Below are 12,471 nucleotides of genomic sequence, written 5' to 3' on the forward strand. Positions count from 1 at the left end.
TCAAACTTCGCAGGCCACTATTTAGGTGCTTATTTTAGTCCATAAAGTGACTTAACAAGTTTACACATCTTATTCTCTTTTCCTAGAACCACAAAACCCTCAGTCTATTCCATATAAATTTCTTTCTCCAATTCTTCATTTAGGAATGTTGTTTTCATATCCATTTGATCGATTTCAAGACCATATACCACTGCCAAGGTAATTAATATTCAAATTGACGTTATCCTCGTTACAGGTGAGTATGTATCAAAGTAATCAAGACTTTCTTTCTTTTTGAAGTCTTTTACTACAAGTCTTGCCTTGTATTTTTTAATAGTATCATCCACTTTCATTTTCCTTTTGAAGATCCATTTAGAACCTAAAGGTTTATTTCCTGGAGGAAGATCAACCAATTCTCACGTATAGTTTCTTAAGATTGAATCAATCTCACTATTAACTGCCTCTTTCCAAAAAGATGAATCTGACGACGACATCGCCTCTTTAAATGTTTGAGTCTCATTTTCTAAGAGAAATGTTACAAAATTCAATCCAAACAAAGTTGATGTTTTTTTACGTGTACTACGTCTTGTATTCTCATCATTATGTACATCCTCAATTGGTTCATCTCGAGGTCATTTAGACCCCCCACTAGACTGTTCATGTCTAGTTTTATACGGATAAATGTGTTCAAAATATTTAGCATTATCTAATTCAATTATCGTATTTTCATTGATATTCGAATGTTTGGATTTATGCATAAAAAACCGACATGATTTACTATTTTTAGCATATCATATGAACACACAGTCTATCGTCTTAGGTCCTATTTTTATCCTTTTAGGCAGAGAAACTTGGACCTTCGCTAGACACCCCCACACTTTGAAATATTTCAAGTTGGGTTTCCTTCCTTTCCATTTTTATATGAAATTGATTGTGTCTTACTATGGGGCACTCTATTGAGTATTCGGTTAGCTGTAAGGATAACTTCCCCTCATAAGTTTTGCTGTAAACCTGAACTTATAAGTAAGACATTTATTATTTCTTTTAAGATTCAATTTTTCTTTTCCGCAATTTCATTAGATTGAGGTGAATATGGGGCCGTAGTTTGATGGACAATTTCATTCTCTACACATATTTGCGCAAACGAAGATTTATATTCTCTGCCCCTATCACTTTTTATCATTTTGATCTTTTTCTCTAACTGATTTTCAACTTCTGTTTTATATTGCCTAAACGCATCTAATGCTTCATCCTTACTGTTTAGAAAATAGACATAACAGTTTCTAGTGCAATCGTTAATAAAAGTTATAAAATACTTTTTCCCACCACGAGATGGTGTTGACTTTATATCACAAATGTCAGTATGGATTAAGTCTAAAGGATTGGAATTCCTTTCATCGAACTTATACGGATGCTTGGCATACTTTGATTTCACACACGTTTGATATTTTGATTTATTGCACTCAAAGTTTGGCAAAACTTCTAAGTTAATCAGTTTTCGCAATGTTTTGTAATTGACCTGTCCTAATCGTTCATGCCACAAATCATTAGACTACAGCAAGTAAGAAGAAACTGAACTTTTATTGATTTCAACATTCATTACATTCATTTTGAATAGGCCCTCTGTGAGGTAGCCTTTTTCTACGTACACTTCTCCTTTACTAAGTATAATTTTTCCAGAAATAAATACACATTTGAATCCATTTTTGTCAAGAAGTGATACAAAAATCAAGTTCTTTCGTAACTTCGGTATATACAAAACATCGTTCAAAGTCAACACTTTGCCTGATATCATTTTCAGGCAGACTTTTCCTGTTTCTTCAACTTTTGCAGTTGCGGAGTTGGCCATATATATCTTCTCTTCGCCTTGAGCCAAATCAAAAACAACAAATAACTCCTTATTTACATAAACGTGACGGGTGGAACCGAAATCCATCCATCATTCTCGAGGATTTCCCACCAAGTTACATTCAGACAGCATGTCACATAGATCGTCCATTTCTTTCTTGGATTCAGTCATATTTGCTTGGTCCTTCTTTTTGCCTTTCTTTGGGGCATGACAATCTGTTGACTTGTGGCCAATCTTGCCACAGTTAAAGCATTTTTCCTTGAATTTTTTCTTAGGTTGATTGCTTTCCTGTCCAGCTTTTTTTCACTTTTTAGAGTTGTTGTGGTCATTTTCTACAATGTTTGCTCCACTTATTGCAGAATTTCCTTTCGACCTCCTTTCCACGGCTTTGTTGTCTTCTTTAATGCGCAGTCTCACTATGAGATCTTCAACTGTCATCTACTTTCATTTATGTTTCAAGTAGTTCTTGAAGTCCTTCCACATAGGTGGTAACTTCTTTATTATTGCCACGACTTGAAACGCCTCGTTCATAACCAAACCTACAATTAAGTTCATGTGAACATTAAGAACATTTTTAATATGTTCAACTAAGGTATTCATCAAACTCATACTTTTCGCGAAGAGATCGTGGATAATAACTTGCAGTTCCTGGACTTGAGATACAACAGGCTTTCTGTCAATCATTTTATATTCGAGGAATCTTACAACGAGGAACTTTTTGGTTCCAACATCCTCAGTCTTGTATTTTCTTTCCAGCGCCCCCCATGACTCTTTTGCCATCTTCATTTTCCTATACATATTGTATAGGCCATCTTGGAGGCCACTTATAATATAATTCTGGCATAGAAAATCAGAGTGTTTTCACACCTCCATAACGATAAATTCTCCTGGTTCAAAGTTCCTTCAGGAACCTCTGGAGCTTCTTCAAATGTAAATCTCTGAAGAAACAACGTTGTAAGGTAGAATAACATCTTTTGTTATCACCTTTTAAAGTCAATATCCGTAAATTTTTTGAATTTCTTCACTGGTGACATTGTCTGCGGAACACTCATACGACTTGTTGTGGAAACATTAGTTGTTGCCACATTCGTTGCAGCATCATTCACTTAACTGTCAGTAGTTATTTTCCTATCACAAGAAGACAGTAAATTTAGTATATTGAAATACTACTTATAAAGTTGTAGCAACTTTGAACACCCCTTGTTTCTAGTTTAACGATAAAGTTTTTATGACTTTCAATCGCTAAACGGATGACCTCTAACTTGTGATGAAGATTTTATTTCTTCAAACCACTTGTTAAGTTCAAACGAAGTAGAAAACTTAAAGTTTTAATCTCCAAAAATCAAAATAATAAAGATTAAAATTATTTCCTTAAGATTGTTGTTTTCGGGTACACAAATTTTGTATTTTGGCATAACAACTTCAACACAAGTTCAAGTATAAACAATAACACTTATTAAGTTATGCAACACCTTCAACACAAGATCAAAATGACCTTTCGAGAAAATGTGTTTTCAGAATTTTACAGAGAAAATTAGATGAAGTAGAAAAGGTCAAGTCCTCCGATTTCACGGAGTGTCCTTAAGGAAGTTATTCCCCTCAAGTATCCGAGGTTGCAGAATTTTCCTCCCAGAATAAAATGATCTAACAATCCGACTGTAATGGTACCTCAAACGATTTGATTCTCTTCGAACTCACTCAACGATTTTAGAAAACAAGAAGTGTTTTAATGCAGGAATTTTTTTTCATCCTAAGCCTGTATCCTTTGGAACAGTCATGTCCGAAAAAAGGTAATAGTGCATTGGATTTCTTCCCATATACGAAGCCGAGTCGAGCGACGACGACGGTGTGAGGCACCTCTTGATTCTTACCTCACTTACCGTGTGAAGTAAGTATTTCCTAATATAAACACTTGAAAGTTTCCTTTTTCCACCAATGTGGGAGAATTAGTAGACTTTTTCATTTTTTTTAGTACACTTTCCATTTTAAATGTTATCTCAATTTTTTCCTCCACTTGGTTCCCTCCATTTTCCATTTACACTTTTTAATCTAGAACCCAACACCACTACCTGCACACAAAAGGTGTAACAAGTGCAGAGTGAGTATGAAAAACTTGTGTACTTAGCAGTATCATCGACCGATTCTAAAATGAAAGGATGATGATGATTATTGGTCTTTCCATGCTTATCTCCATACTTATTGATAATCAACTCAACTATAGTATAACTAACTCGAGCAGCAGATAGAAAAATGATCATACTTCTCAATAAATTATCAGATTGGTACTCGTAAATGGGGGTCTGCGGACTCATATACTCACCTAGATTATAGAGTTGATCAGTTCACTTGTTCGGAGGCATTGCAGAAGGGAAAATCATAATTTTTTTGACTTTTCTTGACTCTTTACGATGTGTGAGTGTATTGGTTTGCTAAATAAAGGGGTAATAAGTAACGAGGGTCATGTATAAATGAGATAACGAACATTATTTTAAGTTAGTACCAAGTATAATTGACTAGCTCATTAGTGCCAAGTATATTTAACTAGCTCATTAGTGAGATTGACTGCTTGAGTCTATACCAACATGATTTTATAATGGTCACTAGGATCTAAGGTCTGCTTACTTATATATCTAACTTCTCATGTGTTTTTTTTTTACTAATGTGGAACTTTTATCCTGAGCTAGGGTACCATACACATCCTCTCTTTTGAACTTAGCATTCCCATTGAGGTTTAATTACCCATCACATGAGATTTGTCAAAAAAAAAAAACTCCACATTGAGGTTTGTACTACCTTCTCAAGATTTATCTAAACTTAGTTGAACTCTGACCCATTATCGACGATGATGATATTGAAGTAACTGTGATACCATTTGTCATTGTCCAACATGTTAGTGGTATTGTACGATCTGGCATAGGTCCGCACAATTTTAAACTGTCATTAGGGTGTAAGTCTTGCTCATTTATATGGGAAATTGAAAAAGTGAATCGAAGTTAAAGCTTTGAGGTGAGTTAAGACTTGTTCTTACTAAAGTTCTCCTCTTACAAAGTCATGCATATAATAGTGTGTGACTAAATATTTCTTAAGGTTAGTGTGAGCTTAATTGGAATGAGTAAGCTCACATTTGCTTATCGTGTCTATCTAGTGCTATATGTTATCCTCCTTGTGTTTATGCTTATTCATGTGACCAAGCCATAATATATCCTCTTCTATAGACTAATACAATACTTGATTTTGGATGCCTATTGTCAGCTTGCTAAATGTTAGCAATGTTTTTTAACGTGATTCTAAATGCTAAAGTGCTGAGTTTAGACAAATCAATCTCATGTGGTGGGGTAAACCTCAGTTTAGCATTTCTGGTATTTATTTGGACTCTGATATTATTCATGAGATGATTAGTGATGTCTTTAGTTGTTAGTGTGTCTTTGAATTGAGATTTTATACTTATACGTATAACAAAGCGTTAGAAAGAATAGTATTGGACCGACCATTGTCATTGCTTCACTTAAGGATTAGTTAATGATGATGGTGAGTAAATATGTTTTTTTGTACTCAAGCTTGTTTTCTGCACCTCTATTGTGTAGGTTTCAAACATAGTACTAGCGGCAGGTGATCCTCGCTTGAGTTGGCGCAACTAAAGCTTTGGGTTTGTAGTTTGTTTTACTTTGCGCTTTTGTTTAATCTATGAAAGCTTGATTTTAAGACATAATTATTTACACTTCTTAATTACTTCTTGTTTTGCATTTTGTTAAATTTTGAATTGGTTTATGTGAAAGTATTAGACAAGTGGACTAAGGTGCCTTGATAAAATAAACACATAGCTAAGTTTATATGGAAGTTAGTTGCTGTTTTAACAGTTAGTTGCTAGTATTAGTAGAGTTAGTTAGGAATCTTACAGCTGTCAATTAGTTGGCATAACTACCACTAGTGAGTTGGTTATTTGAACAGTATATATAGATGTATGAGTGATCAAATATCCGTAACTGATTCATTTTTTGATTAGAATGGAAAAATCTCAGCTGCTTCTCTTTCTCCTCTTTCTTTCTTCTTCTAGATCACCATAGAATCTGGAAGCTTCATGTATTTTCTTTCGTAATTATGTGAAATTTGTCATGGTATCAAAGCAGGACGTGAATGGATTTGAGAATTTCAGTTGATAATTGACTGAAATTATAGAGATTCATCGTAATTTTTTTTTAAATTTCTCACATGAATTGTTTGGTTTTCTTCCTTTTATTCTGCTGATGGAAAACACAAGAATTAGTGCTGCACAGAGTGCAGATAGAGCTGGTGTAGCAACTGTTGAAATTGATCATTTATATCTATTGTATTTGTATCCTTCCGATGCCATGGGATCAATGTCAGTGGGGATCGAGCTAAAAGGAATGGAGAATTATACAATCTGGAGTCGCACAATAAAGTTGGCCCTACTAGGGCAAAACAAATTGAGATTTATTGATGGATCGATAGCTCAAAGTCACTACAATGGAGAATTGGCAAAGTAATGGGATCGCTGTAATGCTATAGTGGTCTCGTGGTTAATGAAAAATGTAAATAAAAGCTTGCTTTTTGGAATTCTCTATGGCACGAGTGCAACTTTGATCTGGAAAAACCCCGAGGAGCATTTTGACAAGGTAAATGATTCACGTGCATACTATTTACACAGAGAAATTGCGATACTGACATAGGGGATTTCGACCATCTCTACGTATTTTTCTAAGATGAGAGACTTATGGGACGAATATGGTACTTTAGCTCCTTCTCCTTGTTGTGACTGTGAGAGATCAAGGGATTTTGTTTTATATCTAGAGAAATAGAGGTTATTTCAATTTCTTATGGGACTGAATGATAGTTACGCACATGGTCGTAGTCAAATACTAATGATAAAGCCGTTACCTAGTATAAATCAAGTTTATGCTATGCTGATTCAAGAGGAGAGTCAAAGGTAGTTTGTGATAGGGTCACTTAATTCAGGAGATATAGTTGAACCTACAACATTGCTTACTGCCAAATATCAGAATATGAAAAAAACCATGTACTGTGATAATTGTAATATGAAGGGACATACTAGAGCCACTTGTTATAAGCTATAGGAGTATGATTACTGTCATTTGAAGGGGCACGTTAGAGAGAAATGCTATAGACTCATTGGTTATCCTCAGGATTACAAAGGAAAGAAAAAGGCAAACGTGGCTGCAGGACAGACCATGCCATTAATAGCAACACCAGGAGGACAATACATGGGACCTATGTTGACATAAGAGCAATATAATCAAATAATGTCAAGGCCTATTCTAACACCTGAGTAACATAATAAAGTACTTGCTATGCTGAATCATACACCTGCTACAGAAGGAAGTGCTCACATTACAGGTGATTTCTCTATTGAAGATGTTAACGATATAATTAAATCATACATGGATTGTTGATACTGGTGTAATCAACCACATGGTTGGAAATAAGGATATTTTGAAAAATGATACTTTAGTAGAAAGTGCAGGAAAAGTTGAATTACCTACAGGAGAGTCAAATCACATTACTCATGTTGGAAGTACTCAAATGTCAGGAGGTGATTCTATATCTAACATCCTTTATGTGCCAGCTTTTAAGTTTCACCTTTTGTCAGTTTCTCAGTTGACAAAAGAGCTAAACTGCTGTGCCTCTTTTTATCCAAACTTCTTCATTCTCCAGGACCTATGTACTAGGAAGTTCAAGGAGATTGATAAGGTGCTTGACGGTTTGTATGTGGTCAACACAAGATAGATGACAGATCATCAAAGGAGTAGGAGTTGCCTACAAGTAGGGAACATGATGACAGAAGATCTTTGGCACAAGAGGATGGGGCATGTTCCTATTGCAGTTCTTAAAAGAGTTTCTGGTTTGAATTTTTGTGGTTCTTTTACTTTAAAAAACTGTGATGTTTGTCCTTTAGCAAGACAGTGTAGACTTTCTTTCAATCCTAGTAGTAGTAGGTCTACAAAAATATTTCAAGTAGTACACATGGATGTTTGGGGGCCTTACAAAGTTGCTACTCACCATGGAATGAAATACTTTCTTACTTTGGTTGATGACTATTCTAGATGGACCTGGACTTTTCTTATGAAATTAAAGTCTGATGTCGTTGTATTGCTTAAAAAATTTATTGTTATGTCAATACTCAATTTGGCACATCTGTTAAGACTTTGAGATCAGACAACGGTAGTGAGTTTTTCAACAGATATTGTCATGAGTTATTTGAGAATTATGGAATTTTGCACGAAAATTCCTACCCTTATACCCCACAATAGAATGCGGTGGTTGAGAGAAGACATAGACATATCTTGGAGATTGCTAGGGCTATTAAATTTCAAGGACATCTGCCTGCATCTTTTTGGGGTGAGTGTATTAAAGCTACTGTTTATATCATCAATAGAACCCCCTCTACTGTATTGAATCACAAGACACCTTATGAACTATTTTTTCAGAAAACACCTTCATATGATCATATAAGGGTCATCGGTTGTCTTTGTTATGCTACTAAATTACCCAGAGGTGACAAGTTTGAAGCAAGGGCAGTAAAATCAATTTTCTTGGCTATGGAGTGTCATAGAAGGGGTACAGACTCTTTGACCTAGAAGATGGAGTCTTTTTTATTAGTAGAAATGTGGTGTTCTTTGAACATATTTTTCCTTTTCAGCTTTTTCCTCAACATCATGATCCCTCTTTTCTGCATCATATACACTGTGACTCCTCAGTAGACACTTTCATTATTCCATTAGTTGTTCCTACAGAACCCCTACTTGTTCCCGCAACACCTCCTGCTGCTTCATTACCACAAGACAGTAGTGTTGTTCCTTCTATTGAACCTATTCCATTACCCGCTACAACTTCATCAACTCAGACACAACTGGTTATTAGGAGGTCAACTAGACCATCTAAACCTCCCATTTGGCAAAAGGACTATGTTTTTTCCAAAACTCATAATTGTTTGTACCCTATTAATAATGTTGTATGTTATTCAAGTCTTTGTACTGCCTATCAATGCTACATTGCTTGGATCTCTGCAGATGTTGAACCTCATTCATACACTGAGGCATCTAAGGATATCAGGTGGGTTGAAGCTATGAAAGCTAAGATTTGAGATTGCAGCTTTAGAAGCTAATAATACTTGGAAAATTGTTCCACTTCCTCCCCATAAAAGAGTTGTAGGTTATAAATGGGTGTACAAGATCAAATATAAAGCAGATGGTAGTGTTAAGATATTCAAGACCAGGCTAATTGCTAAAGGGTATAGCTAGACAGAGGGCATTTACTATCAAGAGACTTTTTCGCTAGTTGTCAAAATGGTAACTGTAAGATCAGTCCTCTCTGTTACACCAACCAAGAACTGGGAAGTTCATCAGTTGGATGTTTATAATACTTTCCTTTATGGTGACTTAAACGAGAAAGTATATATGACTTTACCAACGGGCTTTGCTTGTACTAATAAGACTGGTAAGACATGCAAGTTATTTAAATCTTTATATGGCCTTAAACAGGCATCTAGACAATGAAACATTAAATTGACTTCTACCCTTATTTCTTCTGGCTTTTCTCAAAGCCATTTAGATTATTCACTTTTCACTAAACATGTTGATGGACATATTGTGGTAGTTCTTGTGTATGTAGATGATTTACTCATTACTGGTGATCATATTGACTTGATTCAAGAAACTAAGGATTCTTTGCAGCTTGCCTTTAAAATCAAAGACCTTGGTCCTCTTAAATATTTTCTAGGCATTGAGTTTGCTAGGAGTAGTGAGGGCATACTCATGCATCAAAGGAAATATGCTTTAGAGCTCATTTCTGATTCAGGTTTAGCTGGGGGGAAACCTGTTCTTGCACCTTTTGAATAACATCACAAACTTACTTCAGTTGAGTTTGATGCTCATATTGGTGGTGATTCTACAAACTCTTTGTTGCCTGACCCCACCAGTTATCAAAGGCTTGTTGATCGACTGTTGTATATTACCATGACCAGGCTAGATATTTCCTTTGTTGTTCAGACTCTTAGTCAATATATGCACTCTCCAAAGTTATCTCATATGAATGCTGCTCTTAGAGTGGTAAGATATCTCAAGTCAGCTCCTGGACTTGGGATCTTACTTTCTTCTCAGGTTGGTTCTCAACTTCAAGCCTTTTGTGATGCTGACTGGGGGGTTTGTCCCAATAGCAGAAAGTCTATTACTGATTTTCTTATCAAATTTTGTGGCTCTTCTATTTCTTGAAAGTCCAAGAAATAATCTACCATTTCTAGAAACTCTGCTGAGGCAGAGTACAGAAGTCCGACTTCCACAGTTGTTGAGCTAGTATGGTTGGTTGGCTTATTCAAAGAGCTTGGTGTCAGTGTTACATTACTTATTCCAGTACATTGTAATAGCAAGTCTGCTATGCAGATTACTGCCAATCCTGTGTTTTATGAGCGGATCAAACACATTGATATTGACTGTCACTTCATCCAAGAGAAGATACAACTTGGTCTGATTGAGACAGTGTATCTTGCATCTGATCAACAACCTGCTGACTTGCTTACCAAGGGTCTTACTTGTGTCCAACATCAGTTACTAGTATCCAAGCTAGGCATGAAGAACATCTTTATTGCTGCTAGCTTGAGGGGGGATGTGAAAGTATTAGACAAGTGCACTAAGGTGCCTTGATAAAATAAACACATAGCTAAGTTTATATGGAAGTTAGTTGCTGTTTTAACAGTTAATTGCTGGTATTAGTGGAGTTAGTTAGGAATCTTACAGCTGTCAATTAGTTGGCACAACTACCACTAGTGTGTTGGTTAGTTGGACAGTATATATAGATGTATGAGTGATCAAATATCCGTAACTGATTCATTTTCTAATTAGAATGGAAAAATCTCAGCTGCTTCTCTTTCTCCTCTTTCTTTCTTCTTCCAGATCACCATAGAATCTGGAAGCTTCATGTATTTTCTTCCGCAATTATGTGAAATTTGTCAGTTTAGGGTTAATCAATGGTATTGGAATGGGTGTCATCGCAATCTCAACTTTTGATAGTGACAGTTAAATTGGCTAGACGAAACATGTTAGAAGGGCAAATGTTAAAACTATAAACCTAACTGAAAATCTCTTTGAGTTCACAAGTCCATACGTAAATGAGTTGGATTTTCCTATTAGAGTAGAGGACCTGATAAATCTTTGTCTGTTATGTTGATGGCAAAATTAATAAATATGGATGTATGACATAAAAAAATGTTTAATGCACCGATCATATGTGTTTACGTCTATATATATGATAAATTACATGTGATTTGCATCATTATATACATTCATCTTTTTATGAAAGATTTATCCCAGAATTTTAAAATAAGGTTTTTGATGCTTACATAAGCATTATTACTCACCACTTTACTCATTGTAAATTCCTTTTTTGAATGCTACCATTGATTCCTATGTTGTTTCATCTCCCTAGTTGAATTGTCCACTTATGATGTGGAACTAACACAATTTTAATTGTTATAATATAATAGTTTAATTGTAAATAAGATTTGTCTTTAATTTCTTTTTATCGGGTTATAGTAGAGGCTCTCTGACTAGTTTGGATTTAGGATTTGCTTTACAATATTCTCTCAAACTTTATTCAATTGTTATAATATTTACCTTTATTTAGTTAATGAAGTTATGCTTTGGGAAATGTTGATTTAATTACAAATGATGGATTTACTTAGTCTTAGATGTTGAATTGCTTATCTCAGCTACATAAATTTGGATTGTGATTTAAAAAAAATTTTAGGGGTAGATACAAGATGTGAAAAGTTATTTTATGTACTGAATATCTATAATATAAATTGTTTGACCTATCAAAAGGAAAAAAAATAAAAATTCTATGGCTAAGTTTGTCTACTTTGAGGAAAAGAATAAATTTGGCAACCATCGAGTAAGACAGTCTTTTTAGTATACCATGGTTTTGTTGATCTTTTGGTAGGTACATTTTTCATAATTAAAAACCTTGCAATATTTGCTTCAATCTTCATAATTACTCATAATGGAAGAATAATAAAGTGGCCATAAGTATTTCCTATGAAATAATTGTGATAATTTAATTCTGAATTCATCTAGATTGGAAGGTACTTATGTGCAAAAAGAAAAAAGGGCAGAACAATTACTACAACAATATCATTTTCTATGACCAATGAGATATAATTTTTATTATAGTTTGGTAGTTAACATTTAAAAGCAGACCAAAAATCAATAAATATTTGACTATTTATACAAAACTATTTTAGCTTATTAATGGTAATTTCCTTTTGAGAAATAAAAATTCAAAAGAGGAAAACCATTTTTCTGGTAATGTTTAGAAAATAATTAACCAACTATATACATATATTGGAAAAATATAAGCATAAAAGATACTAATAACTCTAACAAGGAAAAGACATCAATAACATTCAATTTTTTTGTTTTTGCAAATCTATCTCTTTAATACATTTAATTACCAAAATAAGAGATGTGAAATCTACAAGTCTCATTGCACTGGCCTATAAATCCTTCATAGAGTCTCAAAAATTACCATGAATTCAGTAACATCTCCTCATTCTGATAGGATCATATAGGTAAATATGGCCTCTTTCTAGGTAAAATTTTTATGTTGTTTGAGCT

The sequence above is a fragment of the Capsicum annuum genome, chromosome 3 (genome assembly GCF_002878395.1).
Source record: "Capsicum annuum cultivar UCD-10X-F1 chromosome 3, UCD10Xv1.1, whole genome shotgun sequence".
Classification (NCBI taxonomy): domain Eukaryota; kingdom Viridiplantae; phylum Streptophyta; class Magnoliopsida; order Solanales; family Solanaceae; genus Capsicum; species Capsicum annuum.